This window comes from Bos grunniens, chromosome 7 (assembly GCF_055505025.1).
Source record: "Bos grunniens cultivar Pamir isolate PY7600 chromosome 7, Bosgru_T2T1.0, whole genome shotgun sequence".
In the NCBI taxonomy this organism is placed as follows: Eukaryota; Metazoa; Chordata; class Mammalia; order Artiodactyla; family Bovidae; genus Bos; species Bos grunniens.
In genome coordinates this window covers 66,571,338-66,594,817 of record NC_141171.1, presented here as the reverse complement: position 1 = coordinate 66,594,817, position 23,480 = coordinate 66,571,338, and the positions used below count along the sequence as shown (strand labels likewise).

General features: G+C 40.6%; 1 long non-coding RNA gene across 3 annotated transcripts in view; it reads right to left on the bottom strand.

Moving 5' to 3' along the window:
- The window catches only part of LOC147369747 (uncharacterized), a 438,283-nt gene that overhangs the window by 155,893 nt on the left and 258,910 nt on the right, over nt 1-23,480 (bottom strand). Inside the window, exon 4 of one of the 3 annotated variants that reach the window (XR_015167859.1) lies at nt 154-418. The exons of the other annotated variants lie outside the window; for them this stretch is intronic. This is a non-coding gene — a long non-coding RNA (uncharacterized LOC147369747). Of the gene's footprint in view, nt 1-153; nt 419-23,480 lie in introns of those variants that run through there. 3 annotated transcript variants of the gene reach the window in all.

The window sequence follows — 23,480 nt, the reverse complement described above, 5'->3', positions numbered from 1 at the left end:
AATTAAAACATGGGGCATTAGTAGCCATGTTAAGTTTGGATTTCATTTTGTGTATAAATAGAAGTTGACTAATATTATCTGAGCCTAACCCCTCCTCTTGCCTCCAGCATGATATCAGCCTCATTAGTAGCATAAAGAATAATGGAGCCAATGTCAAGAGAAATGGGAAGTTTTTACTTGTTGAAACTACCTCTCATTTTGAGGAATCAGGGTCTGTGCTGAAGGTTCTTTATAGGCCTGAAGTTCATTTTTTTTTTCTAGGTACTATTAAAGAGACCATTCAGGTAAATGCAAAAATAATATAAATGTAATCATCTTCTAGTGCTGGCTGACTTAATTAGAAAGGAATCTGGTCTCCTGCTTCTTCCAGGCATCTTCCAATGCCCATGAATGCACCCTTGGGTCACCTTCATAAATTCTGTAAAGAACAACAAAAATATTTTAAAAATAAAAGCATTTCTAAGAGCAGTATACAATTTGCCCTTTGGTCAGGTTAGAATCCATAATTAGTGTCTTTGAAATTTCGACCAGTACAGATTTTCTAAGCTAATACTGAGGCAAAAATTTATTGCTTAGAAATGCCAGCTCATCACAGTCACTTTTTTCCTTTGCGTTCCTAATCTGAGGCTGACAGGGAGATCCAAGTCGGAATTAAACAACCTACAGAAATGTCACATGTTCTAATTGACCTAGGAGTCAGAGGTGTAACTGCTTTCTTAGTTTCTTCGATTGAAGTACTAGCAGGCTTTACTTGAGTCTTCCCTTTGAGACTCTGACTAGTAGAGGAAAAAAATTCTTAGGAAATGATAGAACTTAGATTCCTAAACTTGAAGACCCAACAAAGACTGTTGGATAATTCTCATTTCTTTCTTTAAGTGCCTTGCTTAGTTGCTCAGTCATTCAGTCATGTCCAACTCTTTGTGACCCCATGGACTGCAGCCTGCCAGGCTCCTCTATCTATGGTATTTTCCAGGGAAGAATACTAGAGTAGGTTGTCATTTCCTCCTCCAGGGGATCTTGCTGACCCAAGGTCTGAACCCAAGTCTCCTGCATTGCAGGCAGATTCTTTACCACTGAGCCACTGGGGAAGTTTTTAAGTGCTTACTCACTGGTATAACTTTCCAAATGTCATGTGGACCAGGATTTGGACTAAGGCAATATAAGATTTTTTTTTCTCAACATCCCTTCTTGTTTCCATCACTGAAGCCTCATATTACAAAGATTATGTTACATTATTTTCCTCTAAGGAAGTAAGAGAAATTTATTCAGTGAAGCAATCTAAAAATAACTTATTTGAGAGCCAGTGGCTTCCATGGTTACCGAAAGACCTTGTTGATTCTCTGCTCTAAGAGGCAACCACAATTGGGGAATCATTTGAATTGAAAACAACACACACTCAAAAGAGCATGAAGGATTCTAGAACAAGACTGTGCAGCCCTCCATCCCATGAAGTGTAATCTGCTTCTTCACAGCTCCATGAAAAGCCCATGCCAGGAAGAAAGGAATATACTCAAAAAGTAAATGAAACCTGGATCTGAATCAATTTCTTGGTTCTGGGGATCCCCACCATGCTGTTATGCTCTGACAAACTCCAAGTAGCTCACAAGGTAAATTTCAAAAATAACTGTCTTTACAAATAACAACTGATCATATACTTAATATCTACTAACAGTACCAAAAGGAAGTTACTTTTTCCTTAAATAAAATTATATCACATGACTTTAAATGAAAGTTATACATATATTATATGGTAGTTAGTAAAGAAGTAAGGTATGTATGTGTACATATATGTTTGGAACATACATGCTCATACATTTATGTATTCTTTCATGCATAGTAAGTCACAAAGGTTCTGATACCCCATTGCAACTTGTTTCCTATAGCAAGGAACCAAGAAAAACTTACTTTTGAAAAAAGCATTTCATGTTTTTATCACAGATTCTCAGGTCTAGTATACCCAAAACATATTTATTAAATTTAAGGAAAACATACACTAAAATATATTAAAATTACCTACACATTAACTAAACTGAATAGCCAGAATACCAAAGATATGTTTAGTTAATTTAGTCATCAGTAATCTAGATTAGACCCAAAATCACTGCAGATGGTGACTGCAGCCATGAAATTAAAAGACGCTTACTCCTTGGAAGAAAAGTTATGACCAACCTAAAAAGCAGAGACATTACTTTGCCAACAAAGGTCCATCTAGTGAAGGCTATGGTTTTTCTAGTGGTCATGTATGGATGTGAGAGTGGGACTGTGAAGAAAGCTGAGTGCTGAAGAATTGATGCTCTTGAACTGTGGTGTTGGAGAAGACTCTTTAGAGTCCCTTGGACTGCAAGGAGATCCAACCAGTCCATCCTAAAGGAGGTCAGTCCTGGGATTTCTTTGGAAGGAATGATGCTAAAGCTGAAACTCCAATAGTTTGGCCACTTCATGCGAAGAGTTGACTCATTGGAAAAGACTCTGATGCTGGGAGGGATTGGGGGCAGGAGGAGAAGGGGACGACAGAGGATGAGATGGCTGGATGGCATCACTGACTCAATGGACATGAGTCTGAGTGAACTCCGGGAGTTGGTGATGGACAGGGAGGCCTGGCATGCTGTGATTCATGGGGTCGCAAAGAGTCGGACACGACTGAGTGACTGAACTGAACTGAATCTAGATTAGAGGTGTAGGCAGTCTCATTGACAAAAATTGGCTCAAAAATTAATTGTTTAATACCAATTAAATTAGCTTCGACATTTTTTTGCACCAAAGGTTCTTTCTTACGTTCAGCAATAATGATCAAGTAGCTGCCATGTGCCAACCACTATTCCAAGATAGGGTAATACTGTGAGCAAGATGGACACAAAAATATGTCCTTGTGAAGTTTATATTCTAATAGTAAAGGCAGATAAACCAAGATAGTGTCAAACCATAAATGAGTTTGCAATATTTAAGAAAAGTAAAGTGATTTGATAGAAAGTAAGGTAGAAGTAAGGGCTTCCCTGGTGGCTCAGACAGTAAAGAATCCTCCTGCAATGCAGGAGACCTGGGTTCGATCCCTGGGTTGGAAAGATCCCCTGGAGGAGGGCATGCAACCCTCTCCAGTATTCTTGCTTGGCATATCCCCATGGACAGAGGAGCCTGCAGGTCACAAAGAGTCAGACAAGACTGAGTGACTAAGCTCACACACGAGCTCAAAGTAGAAGCATAGTAGACAGCATAGTCAGGAAGGGTTTTCTAAGGTGACTTTGAGCTCTGACTTTAAATCAGTAGGAGGAGCCAGGCATGAAAAGCATCACAGGAAGCACATGTAGGGAGAGTGAACAACAAATGCAAAGACCTGGAGGTAAAAAAGAGCCTGGCTGACAGAGAAAACAGGAAGTAAGCCAATGTGCTTGGAGCAGAGAAGACAAGCAATACAAAAATTCATTGGAAAGGAAGCCTGAATGGGCCATGGTAAGGAGCTTAGATTTCGCTTTAAGTGTCTTGGAAAGCCATTAGAAGAATTTAGACAGATAAGTACTGGGATCAGAAATGAGCTTTTTAAAGATAACTCTGGCTGATTGTGTGGACACAGGACTGAAAACTGCTCAGAAGACCATTGTAATAATCCAAGTGCGAGATTATGTTGGCTTGCTAAAAGTGGTGGCAGAACACGAATAGTGTTCATTACAGTTTATGTATGAGAGCCTGACAAATGCAAAGGAAGCCTAAAGGCTTCATTTTCCAGATGTTTGGATATGAGAAAGTAAAGATGATCCCCCCCCTTCCCATTTATGAATGGGCTGTGTTCCAAAGATTTGTTTATCGCTTATTCCAAACTCAGGCTACTTTTTCCCACAGATATTGTGTTATTATCTGCTAGGGTTTCATATGATTAATGAACCTGTCCGATATTCATACCAGTAATGAGCAGGACATTCCCAAAGTTCTGCCCTTTTCTCATTATCTAGCCTGATCTCAAAGCAGAAGAGCTTCAAATGATCACACACTTGCCTAATGCTTTTTAATTTTTCTGTTGCCCCAGTTGTTTGCTTTAGAACATCAATTTTATTCCCTATACCTCTCTAATAGAAAATAATCCAGGTAATATATAATATTAAGGTACTTATGCTCTCCAAAGAGGAATATTGAATTTCTTAGCAGTATCATAAATTTTGGTTGGCCAAGGATCCAATTCCAGAGTAAAAGGTGTCAGAACCTTTTTTCAGAACAATGGCAGCATATGAAAAAAAATTAAGGAAAAAAAAAGATATCTGGACTCATAAAATCTTAGGGGATGATTGCTTGGATAGGACCAAGTGGACACAATGAGGTTGGTGAAGTCTTCTAAGACAAAGTTTCTCAAGCTTGAATGTATAGAAACTTCCAATTTGGGTCATGGTAGAATACAGGGATTGTATTTACTCTCCTGCCTTAAATATGGACAAACTATATGAAACAACAATATTAAGACATTGGACAACAGGTAGCACAGTGATACCTACAGGATGAAAAACAAACCAGGAGAGTCCTGTGACTGCCCTGGCAATTATATCTGGAAAGAATCACAGTGCAGGAACGGGAAGGGAATTCATTTGAGGCAAGAGAGTTGAGAATGTGGTGCACCAAGGAAGCTAGGTTTTGCAGAGCAGAGTACTGGAGAGGAGAGAACTGCACAGAGAGCACTCCAGAGATGTGCAGAGGGTTTCTCTCAAGTCTTCATCAGAGTGCTGATTAGTGCCTACGGTATTCTTTCCTTATCCACCAGGGATACTTCCAAGACCTCCAGTGGATGCCTGAAACTGCAGATAGTACCAAATCCTATATATACTGACTTTTCCCTATATATACATCTTTCTTTGGTGGGATCCAACATTCTCCTGTCAATGGTTGTCCAGTAGCTAAGTATGTGTGTGTATATATATATATATATATACACACACATACACCTATGATAAAATTTAATTGATGTTAGGCACAGTTAGAAAATATCTGAATTGCCAGCATTACTACTCTTGTGTTTTGGGGCCATTAGTAAGTAAAATAAAGGTTATTTGACCATGAGTACCGTGATACTGTGACAATAGGTGTGATAAGTGACACAGCTATTAAGTGCCTAATGACCAGGTAGCATACACAGTGTGGACAAAGGGATGATTTCCTCCCTGAGTGGGATGGAGCAGGACAACTCAAGAGTGCTAAACAATGTGTAATTTATAAGTCATGAATTGTTTATTTCTGGAATTTTCCATTCAATGTGTTTGGACCACAGTTGACTACAGGTAACTAAAACCACAGAAATTAAAACTGTGGATAAGAGATCACTACTGTACATGTAGGAAAACAATGAGAACCTGGAGAAAGAACATGTAATGAACTCTGGAGCTCATATAGGTTGGTCATAGCTTATGTTCTCACCAGCCAAAGAGGAAAAAACCTTGTAATACATGAGACATCAGACAGAATTCTTCCAATGGCAATGACTCTGAGGAGATATTGATAGAACAAAATTAGTCCTAGACTAAAGGCTCTTCTGGTTCCACCCTGTAAAGCTTATTAAAAACAAGCCTTGAAAGGATCAAACTGTTTCTAAATAAATTGTGTCCCAAAACAAAGTGTGTGAATATTTAAAGGGATAAAAAATTCCACCAATAAGGTAAAATCTACAATGTCTAACACCCAATAAAAGTCTAGGTAGGCAATTTAGTAAGTAAATAGCACCTATAATGAGGAGAAAAACTAATCACAGGAAATACACTTAGAAGTGACACATGATAGAATTAGCAGATAAGGGCATTAAAATGGTTATTTTAAATCTCTTCCATATATTGAACAAGGTAGAGAAAAGCATGAGCATGTTGAAAGAGAGACATAAAATGTATACATTTCTGGGAATTCCCTGGTGGCCCAGTGTCTAAGAATCCACCTGCCAATGCAGGAGACACAGACTCAATCCCTGGTCCAGTAAATCCCACATGCTGAAAAGCAAGCCTATGCATCACACCACTGAGCCAGTGCTCTAGAAGCTATGTTCCATACCTACTGAGCCCACATGCCGCAACTACTGAAGGCCGAGTGCCTAGAGCCCATGCTCTGCAACAGGAGAAGCCACCACCATGAGAAGCCTGCACACTGGGACCAGAGAGCAGCCTGCACTCAACGCAACTAGAGAAAGCCTATGTGGTAACAAAGACCCCGTGCAGCCAAAAATACAAATGAATAATATATATATATATATATATATATATATACACACATACATATACATACAGAGATAGAGATGGAAACTTCTAGGGATGAAAAATGCAATGATTGAGATGAAAAATGTATTTGATAGGATTAACAGATTAGACATTGTTGAGGAAAATACGAGCATATTTGAAGACATAGAAATAAAAATTATGTAAAATAAAACAGAAAAATTAAAATGCAAAAAAATGAGCATAGAGTCAGTGAGTTGTAGAAAAGCTTTCCATGACTTAATATGCATGAATTTAGGTTCTGGAAACAGTGAGAGATTTATTTTGGGGGGCTCCAAAATCATTGCAGATGGTGACTTCAGCCATGAAATTAAAAGACACTTGCTCCTTGGAAGAAAAGTTATGACAAACCTAGACAGCTTATTAAAAAACAGAGACATTACTTTGCCAACAAAGGTTCATCTAGTCAAAGCTATATTTTTCCAGTAGTCATGTATGGATGTGAGAGTTGCACTATAAAGAAAAGCTGAGCGCCGAAGAATTGATGCTTTTGAACTGTGGTATTGGAGAAGACCTGAGAGTCAGTTGGACTGCAAGGAGATCAAACCAGTCAATCCTAAAGGAAATAAGTCCTGAATATTCATTGGAAGGACTGATGCTGAAGTTGAAACTCCAATACTTTGGCCACCTGATGCAAAGAACAGACTCATTGGAAAAAACCCTGATGCTGGGAATGATTGAAGGCAGGAGAAGAAGGGGATGACAGAAGATGAGATGGTTGGATGACACCACTGACTCGATGGACATGAGTTTGAGCAAGTTCCAGGAGCTGGTGATGGACAGGGAAGCCTGGTGCACTGCAGTCCACTGGTTCACAAAGAATCGGTCGTGACTGAGCGACTGAACTGACTGAATTTAGGTTCTTGGAGGAGGAAAAGAAAAGCGAAAATTTTCTGAAGAAATAATAGCTGAAAAATTTTCAAATGTGTTGATCCAAAAAGCTCAAACAACCCGAAGTTCAAAAAATAGGAAAAGACCTACACCAAGGAATTCATAATCAGATTGTTTAAAATCAGTGATCTTGAAAAAAAAAATCCTAAAATAATCATGAAAAAGCGTCCATGCGAATACTAATTACTTAGCTATCTGTTACAGTGCAGGTTCTGACTCAGTAGGTTTGGGAGGGGTCTGAGATGCGGCTTGTCTAACAAGGTAACCCCAGTGCTGATACTTTAATAATCACAGCTTTGAGAAGCAAATTCTTAAGATTCTAACAGCCAAACTGCTTTGACTTTCTAAATTAACCCAAAATAACAAGAGATTCATAATTTAAAGTGAGGGGATAGACCCAGGGAGGCAAACTAGTGTTTGGGTTTCATGTCAGTTTCATACGCATTAATAGAAAGCTACATCAAGACCTAGTCTTTTAAAATTTGTCTTAAATTTGTTTTTCAAGCAGAGTAGACTTGGAGGCTAACAACCATTCCTTCTTATTTGTTGATTTTATTCTGATTTCCTTTTGAAATTTTATCATCTTATTTATACTCAGGTTATCAAACCAGTCAGTCCTAAAGGAAATCAACCCTGAATATTCATTGGAAGGACTTATGCTGAAACTGAAGCTCTAATACTTTCAGTCAGTTCAGTTCAGTCGCTCAGTCGTGTCCGACTCTTTGTGACCCCATGAATCACAGCACGCCAGGCCTCCCTGTCCATCACCAACTCCCAGAGTTCACTCAGACTCATGTCCATTGAGTCAGTGATGCCATCCAGCCATCTCATCCTCTGTCGTCCCCTTCTCCTCCTGCCCCCAATCCCTCCCAGCATCAGAGTCTTTTCCAATGAGTCAACTCTTCGCATGAAGTGGCCAAACTATTGGAGTTTCAGCTTTAGCATCATTCCTTCCAAAGAACACCCAGGGCTGATCTCCTTTAGGATGGACTGGTTGGATCTCCTTGCAGTCCAAGGGACTCTCAAGAGTCTTCTTCAACACCACAGTTCAAAAGCATCAGTTCTTTGGCGCTCAGCTTTCTTCACAGTCCAACTCTCACATCCAAACATGACCACTGGAAAAACCTCTAATACTTTGGCCACCTGATTTAAGCAGCCAACTCACTGGAAAAAACCCTAATGCTGAGAAAGATTGGAGGCAGAAGGAGATGACAGAGGATGAAATGGTTGGATGGCATCACAGACACAATGGACATGAATTTGAGCAAACTCCAAGAAATAGTGAAGGAAAGGAAGCCTAGTGTGTTGCAGTTCATGGGGGTCACAAAGTGTCAGATACAAGTTAGCAACTGAGCAACAACAAAATATATGCTTTGAATGGAGATTCCCTCCAAACTGCAAGGATGGAACTATAACCCAGCCCTAGCTAATCAAGTCACTGTTTTTCAAGAGAGATTCTTCTGCTTGAACCTGGAAGAATGTGGGCTAAATATGCAGCAATTGACTTACTTCCTTTAGAGCAGAAAGAGAATAAGAATAGCATTGGGAGAGAGCAGAATTTGCCATCCCAATATATGTCTTTGGCATATTAAGTATTTTAATTTGCTTATTTTCTAAGCAATAGTAGGCATGAAAAAAACTCTGAAAACCAAGTATGAGTTACCCTTTTGTAAGAAACATTTATATTTGTAATAAAAATTTTCCCTTGTAAGGGTTTCTCTTCCTCTGTACCAGAGGAAGAAAAAAGATCAAATCTCTAGAAACTCTTATCAGTGAAGACAGTGGCTTAAATTTGCATCAGAACCTTACCCTTGTTTACGGTGATTTTCCTGGTCACCTCCCATAACTGACTCTGCCCATACTCAACATTCATTTTTGTTTTTAGCTAAAGATAGTCTTTAAGGTGAGGGCTTTGGCCATTTTGGTGACTCAGTTTTTCTGGGTTTCTCCCACATATGTGAAAAAGTGAAAATGTTAGTAGCTCAGTCATATCTGACTCTCTGAGACCCTGTGGACTGTAGCCCACTAGGCTATTCTGTCCATGGAATTCTCCAGGCAAGAATACTAGAGTGGATACCCATTCCCTTCTCCAGGGGATATTCCTAATCCAGGGATCGAACCTGGGTCTCCCACACTGCAGGCAGATTCTTTACCATCTGAGCCACGAGGGAATATGTTATTAAAAGTTTGATTTTCTCTTGTTAATCTGTCTTATGTCAATTTCATTCTTAAACCAGTCAGAAGAACCTACAAATATAGAGGAAAATCTCTATTTCCCCAACACAGTCCAAACAGAACAAGCAGAGCCAAGGAGAAAGGAAAACTAGGTTCTGCTGTTTCATGTTCAGCCCTAAATCATGCCATTTTTGAAGTGAGACCTAGGCCTGACTCTTTAGGTACATAAGGTAAAAACTGTCTTTTTTTAAAAGCAAGTTAGACTATGTATTTATATATATAAAGAATGCTAACAGAAACCAAAAGTGTGAGTTAAATAAGCTTTTGTGATCTAGCCCAGGAATGTAATCACAATGTATAGCACAATTTATATTGTTGATCATGGATTTCAAATCAAATCTCAGTATTCTTAGAGACATCTCTCCCTATTTGCTGTAACAGCTTTTGTGGATAGAGGGGAAATTCAATTCTGCCTGACTGAGTCAGAGTAGTTTGCCAAAGAGTTCCTAAAATTGTGTCTTCCCCAAAACTCAGAAATTTGAGTCTCAGAATATTCTTAAAATAGATGTCAAAAGAGAGCTGGTGAATAAAATGAAAGAGAAGCATATAAATACTATGCACATAAACATCTTTACTTAGAAAGAGGACACTCGTTAACCAAGACAATAACTAGCTGATTTGTGCTTGCTTGCTTTCTCCTGTTAAAAATAATTTTTTAATTAAAAATGTATATACAATTTACACTGAAATAGAATTAGAGTCCCAGATAATTCCAAGAAGACGGTACAAGGAAGTAAAATTTGCTACCCTAAAAGATGTCTCATTGGCATGATATTAATTTATGCTGATTATTTTGAAGAACGAGAAGACTCAGGAATTTTTTTTTAACCTCTCTCTCGGCTGCCTAAAGAATTTAGATTAAGCGTGTGTTCCTAGAATAGAGCTATCATCAGAGGTGTCTGCAAAGAATATGGACTAGGTATGCTGAAAGAAACTCAGCACAGCCTAGAGATCAGAGTCCTCTCTGTTTGCACTGCCTCTGCATGGCCCAGCAAAGATTTATTTACCAAACCTTTGCTTTTCCATCTCCATGCAAACTGCCTTACTCCCCTTTGAAATCCTAAACCAATACCCGCCAATATCCTCTTTGTCTTTAGCTGAAGATCTATTGTATTGAAAGAGGTCCTACCATTTCAGTGAGTTACTCAGTTTTCCTGGGTCTTTCCCATGTGCACATGTTACTAAACTTTCATTCGATTTTCTCCTGTTAATCTGTCTCATGTCAATTTTATTCTTAAATCAACCAGAAGAACCTACAGGGGTAGAGGAAAACTTCTACTCACCCCAGTAGGAGAAACTTTTAAATTAAGTATCATGAATTTTCATAAATAAGACCATAGGATACATCTAATGGAAGAAGTAATTAGGGAAGTTATTTTCACTCTCTGAGGAAATTCCATACTTCAGAGGGATTGAGACAGATGATCTTTTACTTCTAAACTGCTGTGATTCTGTTGAGAAATAATAGTGGATTAAGGTTACAATTCTAGTGGCTCCTGAGAAGTGTACTTCCTCAAAGAGAGGAAGATGAAAGTGGGACTCCTGGCCCACTGGTAACATCCACAAACAAGGAAAGTCAAAGTTCAAGTGGTTAGCATCAGAAACCTCTCCATGTGCTTTGTCTATTATATGTGCCACCATGGAGATAGGAGGAGTGGTCTTGAAGGAGATGGGTGAAATAGTATAAAATCACGGCTTAAAAAATTTGTATTTAAGAGTCTGCCTCTGAATCAGGCTTGTAACTGAATATTGCCCAGTTCCCTGGCATGATTGGCATCATTTTGTTGTTGTTGTTATTGTTCAATCAACCAGTCATTTCCAACTCTTTGTGACCACGTGGACTGCAACATACCAGGCCTCTCTGTCCCTCACCACCTCCCTAAATTTGCCCAAGTTCATGTCCATTGCTTTGGTGATGCCATCCAGCTATCTAATCCTCTGATGCCCTCTTCCCCTTCTGCCCTCAGTTTTTCCCAACATCAGGGACTTTTCAAATGAGTCAGCTGTTCTCATAAGATAACCAAAATACTGGAGCTTCAGCTTCAGCATCAATCCTTCTAATGAGTATTCAGGATTGATTTCCCTTAAGATTGACTGATTTGATCTCCTTGCTGTCCAAGGGACTCTCAGGAGTCTTCTCTAGCACCACAGTTTGAAGGCATCAACTCTTGGACACTGCCTTCTTGGGCACTATGGTCCAGCTCTCACAACCATACATGACCACTGGGAATATCACAGCCTTGACTATACGGACCTTTGTCAGCAGAGTAAAGTCTCTGCTTTACAACACACTGTTTAGGTTTGTCATAGCTTTCCTGCCAAGAAGCAGTCGTCTTCTGATTTCATGGATGCAGTAACCATCCACAATGATTTTAGAGCCCAAGAAGAGGAAATTTGTCACTGCTTCCATGTTTTCCTCTCCTATTTGCCATGAAGTAATGGGGCCAGATGCCATGATCTTAGTATTCAGTTTTCTTAATATTCAGGTTTAAGCCAGCTCTTTCACCCTCCTCCTTCACCCTCATCAAGAGGCTCTTTAGTTCCTCTTTGCTTTCTGCCATTAGAGTGGTATCACCCACATATCTGAGGCTGTTGTTCTTTCTCTCACCTAGCTTTATTCCAGCTTGTAACTCATCCAGCCTGGCATTTCTCCTGATGTGCTCAGTATATAGATTAAACAAGCACGGTGACAGCAAGCAGCTCTGTAGTACTCCTTTCTCAATCTTGAACCAATCAGTTTTTCCATACAGGGTTCTAATTGTTGCTTCTTGACCCACATACAAGTTTTTTAGGAGACAGGTAAGATGGTCTGGTATTCCCATCTCTTTAAGAGTTTTCCACAGTTTATTATGATCCACACAGTCAAAGGCTTTGGTGTAGTTGATGAAACAGAGGTAGATGTATTTCTGAAATTACCCTAGCTTTCTCTATGATCCAGCAATTGTTGGCAACTTGATCTATGATTCCTCTTCCTTTTCTAAACCCAGTTTAGATATCTGGAAGTTCTTGGTTCACATAATGCTAAAGCCTAGCATGAAAGATTTTAAGCATTACCTTACTAGCATGGGAGATGAGTGCAATTGTCTGATGGTTGGCATATTCTTTATTACTACTCTTCTTGGAAATTGGGATGAAGATTGACCTTTTCCAGTCCTGTGGCCACTGCTGGGTCTTCCAGATTTGCTGACATATTGAATGTAACACTTTGATGGCATCATCCTTTAGGGTTTTGAACAGTTCTACTGGAATTCCATTGCATCCACTATCTTTATTAACAGCAGAGCTTTAATAATATTTTATTACTCAATAATAAAATAGCTCAAGTCTCTGCTGGTCTCTAACTTCTTTTAAGTAATGTTGAGACACTAAAGGCTTGACCACCTGGAAAGTGGATCTTGGTTATCTCGTTGTAATAACATAGCTCTGTGTGTGTTTGTACGCGCGCACGCACACAGGCACACAGGCATGCTCAGTTGTGTCTGACAATAATATAGCTGCTTTCACTTAAAATCAACATTGTGCCTTTTAAATACAATAAACTGTTAATTCTGATTCCCACACATCAATTCTGGAACCCAGGAGGATTCTAAGAACTCATAAGTGAAAAGAATTTATTTCCTTCTATTATTTCTAAAGTAAATAATAATTCTTCCTGAGAAACACAGTGTAAAGATTCTAAAGAGCCATTGTTCATGCTAAGATGCTCAGTCATGTCTGACTCTGCAACCCCATAGACTGTAGCCCACCAGACTTGTCTCTCCATGGAATTCTCGAGGCAAGAATGCTAGAGTGGGTAGCCATTGCCTTCTGCAAGGGATTTTCCCAGCCCAGGGATCAGAACTGTGTCTCGTGTCTCCTGCATTGGCAGGTGGATTCTTTACCACTAGTGCCATCTGGGAGGTCCATTGTTCTCCATAGCAATCCCTTATTCATTTCAGACTCATTTTCTCTGGGTTTCTGGAATCAGATCCTGGCTTCTTACTTTCCCCTCACACACACAAAACGGAAGAAGATGAATTAAGGGCAGAATAACCACTGCCCTGATAATTTGACTGGGAAGAAGCAGTGATACCTTCCAAAACTTAAAACAATTTCTGGGCTTCCTTCGTGGTTCAGGGTAAAGAATCCTCCTTCCAGTGCAGGAGACATGGGTTCGATCCCTGGTCCAGGAAGATCCCACATGCCGTGAAGCAATTAAACCTGTGGGCCACAACTACTGAGCTATGCTCCAGAGTACAGGAGCTGCAACCACGGAGCCCATGGGCCACAACTGCTGAAACCTGCACTCCTAGAGCCTGTGCCCCACAAGAGAAGCCACCACAGTGAGAAGCCTGAGCCCCACGTTAGAGAGTAGCCCCACTTGCTGCAACTAGAAAAAGCCTCTGCAGCAACAAAAACCCAACACAGCCATAAATAAATAGATAAATTATTATTTTTTAAAATCTAACTGTTCCAGTGGGTTTTTTTTTTTTTTTAAGATACTGTCCCATTTCAATGGGAAAAAAAACATTTCCTGCAGAAGGGCAGTAAATTCTGCCTCATATCCCAAACTCAATCAATAGTAAGCCATAGGAGATGGATTAGTGGATCAAACACCTGTCTATTGCTTTCAGCCTTTCTGGAACCATGGGAAGTCATCACAGTGTTACATATTTCTGGGGTAAATAAACCTAGCCCCCAGGAGTCTGCAATGAAGGCTCTTCCAAAGGAGAGCACAAAAATCCAATCTTGCTTCATCTAACTGAAAGGTACCTAACAAATATTCTATTTTAAGTCTTGAAGGAATATAGGTTTACTACTGCTTGAATTCTATGGCCAAATCTTGAATCCCTTGGCAGATCATTTCAGTTTCACAAATATCATGGGTCCATTTTGAATACGCTCAGATTTTTGTGACGGTGGTCCAGGTCGTTCCTGTTAAAGAGGACAGGGTGGTATCTTGTTGAACACTGAAGGTACTGCTTCCTTTCATTTGTGGTGTGAGTGTGAGTGTGTGGAACTACTGTCTCATTCATTCACTTGTTCATTCCACAGATATCTGGAGACTTACTTTGTGCCAGGTGTAATGGTACTTGGGAATGCACTGGGGACCACGTCAGCTAGGCAGCTGAGCAAAGTCCCTGCTCTGTGGAGCTTACAGATTAAATGGGGGAGAGGCAAATAAATATTTAAATAGACAACTCAATAATCAGTGAGGAAAGGAACAGGAGCAGCAAGTTCAAGGCATACTGAGGACAGAGAGAGGCAGAGCTGACTCAGGTTTAGGAACATAAGAAAGTCTTCCCAAAGAAGATGGCTTCTGAACCAAAAAAATGAAGGGTAGGAACATATGATGATGGCAGAAAAGAGCTTTACAAAGCAATTAGCGTGTGCAAAGGCCCAGGGAAGGAAGAACATAGCCCATCAGGAAACTATAAGTAGCTCAGTCTGGATAAGGCAAGGAATGTGAGACTGCAGTATAGAGAGAGATGTGGCTTGGAAAGCAATAGGACTGAGATCAAGATAAGCCTCTGGGGAACATCAAGGATGTGATCTTTGTTCTTGGGAAAAGTCCCTTCTCAATCTCCCTTAAGAATGGAGAAAATATACCCGGTTTAGTTAATACAAATCTCATGCATTCTATCAGTAAACTAAGGGCATTGTGCTAAGGAGCCATACAATAACTTGTAGAAACAGAAGATTTGGGCAGAAGACCACACAGCAGAGTCTTCAAGTGCTTTTGTCCCAAGAATGATACGAGCAAAGGAATCTAATCACTCAGCAGCCCGGTCTTGGCAGAATGGACACTCCTGGTGCCCCACCCTTGGTTCCTTAGTCATAAGCCCCTACCCTCATCCCACCTCTGCCTCATACAATAAAGGCCACATGCAAATAAAATCAACAGGAATAAGGGACCCAGAAGAACAAGGCTCAATTCACGCCTTCCCAAGAAAGGCTTTCTCTTTAAGAGTCTGGAAGGTGATTCATGGGACAGCAGGGAAAGAATAAGTTAGTAAGTGGAACAGAGCCGGGGATGGCCTTCTCAAGTTCTGCAGACCTGTGACTGATCTTTTCTAATGGTCTTGGCCATGCCATAGCTCACAAACCAGTGTTTCAGCCTCCACATTGCTTCATCCATCCTAATGCTTCATGGAAGGGAATTCCAGCAGAGTCAGGTGAGTCAGTTTACAAGAGGTAATTTGACAGTCTCAGTTTTACAGATGAGGAACCCTGGGCTCAGAGAGATGACTTGACTTATCCAAGTTATGCAGCTACTGAATAAGTTCTAGGATCAGAATTCTAGAACTTCCAACCCAAGATGTTTGACTATCAATTACATGCTCTGAACTGTTATGATGTATCATGGAAAAATTCAAAACAATGTACGTGTGATTTGTACCAGTGTCACCTCCTTGAGAGCATGTGTAAACAAGCTGTCATTGATGACCTTTGAAGCACAGCCTCTACTACGCTTAACTGAAATATGCTGTAGACCACATCAGATATGCCTCTCTCCTCAACCACCTAGAACAAACTCAAACTCCCTTCCGTAGCCTCATACACTCTATAGCACCTGGCCCCACTTTCCTCTTCAACCTCATCCTTGAATCCAGCCACATAGCCTCCTCCTGGAGCTTCTCACACTAGGGTTTCATACACTCAGGAAACTCTGCCTGGAGAGAACCTCCTGTTTCTCACCCACTCTCTCTTCTCACCTACTTCCAGGGCAATGCTAAAAAGATCATCTTTCAGAACAAGCCTTGAGTAAAGACCCAGACTAAACGGTTCTTAACCCCCATTCTGCATCCACCATTATTCTCAATCACATTCCCACTTGCTTCATAATATTCACTACAACTATGTACTGCTTTATTCTTGTATTATTTCACCACCTCTCACACTGAAATACAGGCTTCCGAAAGGTAGGATCCATTTCTTTCTATCTATGCCTTGAACACTCTTTGGAACATAGGCAGGGCTGAATAAACATTTGTTGAATGGATAAATGAGTTTTCAAGGGAAAGGGATTCCTATGATGGTTTTTTAAATCTGGCAGTTTTTCATGTCTCCTATATAATTGCAAAATCCAGTTTTCAAACTTTCCCAGACTTCCCTTGTCCAAAGAATAGTAACTTCTCTGCACATACCACAGATTGCTCCCTGCCAGAATCACCTGACGGTATAGACTATGAGCCCAGGGCTGAGTCAGCAAATGTTGCCTAGAGTGTGCACCTTTATCGCAGTGCTGCAGGAAGGCAGGAAATCCCACTACTCCCACATCTACTTGCCAATAAACATGATAAAGGTGGAATCTCCTGGAGCTCTGGGAGATGATGCTCCAAACTCCTGCTATTTGCATTGGCTACAGGTAACCCAATGAAAGAAATCGACTCTGGTCCCTGAAGTCACTACAATAAATATTATTTTGAAATGAAGGGAATATTGATGGAAAGGGACAAGTCTTTTGTTGCGAGTGCAATTGATTCTCTAAAAAATAAACAGTTGTTGGCAGAGAGAGCCCACTGGTGGTTTATTTGAAAAGGAATTATACAAAATTATTCTAAATAAAGTTTTACTCTCTTAGGGTGAATGTCACTGAATGTGGTGGATAATGGTAGAAAACCTTTAATATGAGGTTAAGCCAAAGCCAAGAATAGGTATTTAGTTAAGAAGTAGGTTTAACTCAAGCTTGGGCTTCTCTGTCTCTGTAGAGGTAGGTTGCTGCTAAGTGACTTCAGTCGTGTCCGACTCTGTACGACCCCATAGACGGCAGCCCACCAGGCTTCCCTGTCCCTGGGATTCTCCAGGCAAGAACACTGGAGTGGGTTGCCATTTCCTTCTCTAGTGCATGAAAGTGAAAAGTGAAAGTGAAGTCGGTCAGTCGTGTCCAACTCTTAGCAACCCTATGGACTGCAGCCTACCAGGCTCCTCCATCCATTGGATTTTCCAGGCAAGAGTACTGGAGTGAGGTGCCATTGCCTTCTCCAGAGGTAGGTTAGTCTTCCAAAATATAAAGAGCTTCAAGCTGTAGGCAATAGGTGAGAGCAAACCTGTTGCTGCCCTTGGATGCATTGATGGAACTGGGGTGTGCAGGCTCAGTACATAAGGAATTCAATGCAGCCTAAACCACTAATCCCCAACTCAGGATCTGGAATTCATTTCGCCCCCAACGTCTGAGACAGAACCTGTAGGCATGAAAGCAAACTCTGTTGAGAACAAGGACTTCCCAGTAGTCATCCCTTGAGTTAGGCACATTTCCTCAGACACAGGAGATGCCAGGAAAAGTGTGAAGTGGGGAGGGGGTAAATAAATGTGTTGTGATGTACAACTTTAATCCTGGGGATACAGAAAGTCAGTGCTGTTTTCTTCCTGTGCAAAGGGATTTCCTAGATTTGAAAAAGTTCCACCAGAACTGTGTACAAGGCACACTTAGAAAAGGAGAGATAAGGATCATGTTCTACAGAGCAGTTTTAAAGAGCCATTGGGAGGCTAGGACCAAAGATGCTTCTCTGGATTCCTTTGAGTTGGATAAATGGGGCAGGTGACAGGATGGGGGAGGAGAGCTGAGAACCTCATTCTCTCTCACTGAGAACCAGTTAGAAGGCTTGCATCTGGAGAGGACTACTGGAGAGCCTTAAGAGACTCTTCACTTGAAATTCATAAATAGAAATAATACTACTTTGTATTCAAAGCACAATTACATATTTTGTTTCCTTTTGGTTCATAAAGCTATTCATCATCTGTAAAATGAGATGGGAATTCCTACCTCATAGGACAGTGTTGAAGAGAAAGCAGGATAATGTTAGCATGCTGCTAAGTTGCTTCAGTCGTGTCTGACTCTGTGCAACCCCATAGACGGAAGCCCACCAGGCTCCCCCATCCCTGGGATTCTCCAGGCAAGAACACTGGAGTGGGTTGCCATTTCCTTCTCCAATGCATGAAAGTGAAAAGTGAAAGGGAAGTCACTCAGTCGTGTCCGACTCTTAGCGACCCCATGGACTACAGCCTACCAGGCTCCTCCATCCATGGGATTTTCCAGACAAGAGTACTGGAGTGGGGTGCCATTGCCTTTTCCAATTGTGCACTTACAACAGGCTATGCAAAATGCCAAGACAATGTTAGCATAAGTCTTGGCATTTTGCACAGCTTGTTGTAAGCGCACAATTCGTGGTCGCTGGTCTTCCCATGGTTGCTTCAGATATTATTACTATTGCTGTTCCAGACTGGGTTTCCTGGGACACAGATTAGCATACAAAGCCTTTACTGGGGAGCCCTCTCATAATCAATACCTGTGCAAGGGAAGAAAAGGAAGCAGGGTTGGTAGAGGCAGAAATTGACTGACCAGTCCCCATGAAGGTCTCTCTCAGTCCCACCGAGAGCTCTGGAAGACACTGGCTCTGGAGAATTGTCACTGATGGGGCAAGGAGGCTGGGTCTTTACACTCCCCCAGTGATAAGTCATTATTAGAGGCTGCTAAGAGAAGGCAGACTTCACACAAGGTCTGAAGATTTCCTCAGCTAAGGCCAACTCCAAAGAGGGCTCCAAGCTGAGGATCGTTTTCTAGGAGTATTTCCAGAAGCTGACAGAGTAAATCATTGATTTCTTAGGGGATCTCTGGGTGTGCCATAGAGCTTGGCCCATTTAGTAAACAAGAAGAATGCTTCAGAGTGCTTCCACAACTTGTCCAAGAACAGAGTAAGTAAATAGCAGCACTAGGAATGCAAGCTAATCTTCGGACTTAATCTGCCCTCTTCGGAGGCCCATGACTCTTCCGCAACATTTGGCATTTCTCTCCTTTATTGTGCCAGCAACTGCTCTGCCTCCTCTGAGCCTACACAGATCAAGGAATATCTGCTTAATACATTTCCCATGTCTTTTCCTGTGGATCAGGCAGTTGAGTTTACTCAAAAAAAGGGAAAAAAGAATTATGGAAAAGGAAACTTTTTCAAATGATGTTTACCTTTTTAAGTATCATATTCCTACTCTGCCCCCCCTCATCTGAAATACAGGCATGTGCACACACACGAGACCCCCAAAGTGTCTGTTGAAGGGAATATTTCGGCCATAGATCTACTAAATTAGAGTCTAGGGATGGAACCCTATTCTACTTTTAGTCACAAGCACCTCAGAGGAGGTTCAAGCACACTAAAGTCTGCAAATTATCACTATAAATTCAACAGATCACTGGCCGAAAGTTACGATCACATTCTTTTTCCTCTGTGCCTAATAAACTGACTCCAAAAGCAGTTCCCAGATTCAAAGAATTCTCAGGTTAAGAGGTATCTTGGAGCATATTATATCTCCATTTTTGAGAAGAAAAAACCAGTGCCAGAGAAGAAGGATGACTTGCCTCGGATAAAGAAGAGGTTAATGAGCAGCAGCAGACTCCCACATTCAGTCTAGGCCTTCCTATAACTCTAACAAGCTTCTGTCGACTTTAAAAAAAACCACGTGAGAGTTGAGAGTTAAGTTTTATTTGGGGCAATGTGAGGACTGCATCCTGGGAAACAGCACCTCAGATAGCTCCTAGAAATTGCTCCAAAGAGGTGGGGAGGAGGAGGTCAATATATATGTGATTTTGGTGAAGGGGGAGTTCATGCAATCAAACACTTATCTTTGCAAAAGTTTTCTGCTAGTCATGAGGAGCTGATGTCACCAAAGGGATTAAGTACTTTTCTAGATATGAGGATTGGGCTCATAAAGCCAGTTCCTAAAAATATCTAACTATCTGAAGACCTCTTCTGCCAGTTTCCCAGAGCATAGTTTGCCTCATTTCTGCTCTCCACCCTGAACTCCTTTCAAGGGGTGCTGAAGGGCAGCAGCTGCAGCAGCACATGATTTAATCCTTGAAGAGGTAGATGGCAAGTGCCCACGGCAGGTGACAAATTGTAGTTGACACCTCAAAAAGGAGTTTCAACCAGTTTCCAGCAATGAAAGCTACAATTAAAAAAAAAAAAATAGTTCCAGTACTATTATCAACAATATTGTAATGGAAAACATCTTGTGATTATTCGGGTTTGTTATAAATTCCACCCTCCCCCACCATTTCCTATACCTACTCCCAACTTTGGTATCTTGAGACTCATTTGAACTTGGTTTACCAAGTGGGAAGAGAAGACCCAAAAGCCATTGATGCTGAACAGAACAGTATTTCCTTCTACAGTTTTATAATTTATTCTTATCCAGAAGTGAGGTTGGGTTTCCAAATCTGTTCCTTAGAGAAGGAGAGTGGGGAGAGGAAGGACATTGCATTTCAGAGGATGATCATATTTCAGATTATTTTTTACATTTGAAATCTCTCAAGCTTTGGTTATTAGCAATATTAGTAACAAAAAGATGATGATGATGATAGAAAATCAACCTACAGTTTCTTCTTCATTAATCCCCACACTCACTGACTCAAATAAGCATACAATCTGAAAGATGTGGCTGCTTCTACTGACATCTGTGGTTCTCCAGGTTCCCAAATGGCCTGTTTTTAATTTCATTTATAGCAAATTGAGGATATAAATAAACTCTTAATTTGGGTGCCTATGAAAATATGGCAGGCTGGCATGTCAGCACAGCCAAAAATCTGCTTTAACCAGTGTTCCTGCCCATTAATTCCATTAAAAGTTGCTAAACTCAGAGCCCAGCTTAGAGTCAAATATAGAGATCTTCTGAGCCTGTTAAGAGAAACAGTCTGGGATGGGGAACCCCTGCCAAGAAGTCAGGAGGCTAAAGGCTTCACTTTGTGTTGGCTTCTACCAACACAACATTTATGTTTAGAAAACATTTTTCCTCTCCTAGTTCCTCAAGCATTGATTTCTGCTGGGTGATTCTCATAATCAAGCCCTGTGACCTGGAGTCATTCATAGTATCTAAGACTAGAGAAACCAGGATATCTCATGGACCGCAACTCTGTCTCAAGTTTTCCTGACTTCTCATCATCCCAGAAAACAAAACAAACAAAAAATACTCCATTTTCTTTTCAATAAAAATAAAAAGATTATAGATACAGTCTCAGGAGTGATATAACTACAGACATGACCTCAGAATACAGAGACCAAGAGACTGGTCATCTCTGACACTCACTAATCATTTATTGATCACAAGCCCCAGTTCCTCCCAGGATTAGTCTAGACTAGAGTCAACTGAATACTATAATTCAACATTAAGCTTCTCAATAACACTAATCAGAATGTCTTCTCTCTTGCCACTGAAATATTTCCATTTAGGAATGTGTTAGATTCCAAATAGAAGGTTCTGAAGAAGTAGGGAATGACTCGTAGAGAATGACTAGCAGACACCATACTTTAGCATAGATTTCAGAGTACCAGTTGTATCAGAGTTATTTGTGTACCATATTTAGGAATTAACCCTGACTAAATGTAAGAGAGGAAGTGGAATTTAACTAGAGAATCGGCAGTAACTCATAAACTTGAAGGAAGAGCCAACTGAAGAACCTTACAGAGGGGCTACTCAAAATTTCCAATCCCAAGGAAAGAGAATCTGAGTGATCACTGCTGGCCCATTGGCTGTCCACTACCCACATCTACCCTGGCCCAGGGGCAGGGACCATGTTCAGCACCTTGGGCAGAACTGCAAGGAGCTGTGAACATTCAGTTCAGTTCAGTTCAGTTCAGTTCAGTCGCTCAGTCGTGTCCGACTCATTGCGACCCTATGGACTGCAGCACCCCAGGCCTCCCTGTCCATCACCAACTCCTGGAGTTTACTCAGACTCATGTCCATTGAGATGGTGATGCCATCCAACCATCTCATCCTCTAATGTCCCCTTCTCCTCCCACCTTCAATCTTTCCCAGAGTCAGCGTCTTTCTAAAAAGGAAAGAATGCTGGACCGGCAGATACAATATGGCCCCACCCATGCAAGTATCAGCAAATATGTTTGTCTTCTCGTGGGGATTTTTCTGACTGTAAGAGTCATTCATTTTTATTATACAAAATGTGCTAGAGAGAGATTTCATCTCACTTTGTGGAGGGGACAGTTAAAGAAGATGTCATCAGCACATCCAGGAGCAAGCCCCCTAGAAACAATCAGGAAATGTTCAGACTGTTAGGAAAAGGAGAGGAATGTCCATCCAAGCTACTTACAAATGTCTTTAGCGTTCACAGTTACTTCATGACTTGCTTAGAAAATGAAATAGATATTATTAACTGGGCTGTTTCTTGCTAGACGATAAACGACATCATCTAATCAGACATTAGACCCACCAAAGCAAGAGCATCTCTCATATACCAAGGCAAACAAACAAACAAACAAACAAAAATCTTGAATAAAAGATTTAATGCATATCAAAGAACTTTTAAAGCTATAAGCCAGTATTACGACTGTAAGATCCTTTTCTTCTATATTACTATACAACACATTGTTGGGAGTCACACAGAGAAAGAATGCATAGTAGTTCTCTAAGCAATAACTAAGATAATCCACAAACCCTCAGCTAGACATACTCTCCTGCTGGTAGGATACGCAGAGACAGTACAGAAGTTAGGGCTCTGAGAGCTTTCTTCTGATAACTAATGTGACAAAGAGAGGAGCCATAATCCATCTCACATTTGCATGTGAGCTTCTAGAAGTATTAGTAGAATAAAATAGAGAATTCATAGAAAGACAAGAAAGACATAAACTACACAACAGTTATTTCATGAGTGCCTACTTTGTCTCAATAAATAACAGCTCTTTAATGACATTGAGGTGTCTGAGTTTAACTATGAGATATTTTATATGGCTCTTGCCCTTAGGGAAAATTTAATGTACTTGGAAATCAGTCATGAATTCATTAGTCAGTGCAAGTCACCAGACACTCACTGGTAGATGAAAAAGTGTCACCCTGGTCCTCTATACAGCTTACAATCTGGTGGGAACAATGATGTCAGACTGTAGAAGAAACATTAAATAAAAGTGCTGTCATGACACACTGATATGAAACAGTCCAGTTAGGGGTGTGTCACCACAAAACTGTAACCGACACAAAGAGACACAAATTTGTTAAAGATAGCACATTCAAGGTTATCCCTGTAACTCTGCACCCTGAATATAAGAGAATGATGAAGACTTATGCAAATTCCCCGAATGGAATCTTGCACAATTCTAGGTTTTATACATATAAACACACACAAATAAATAACATTTCATTCTT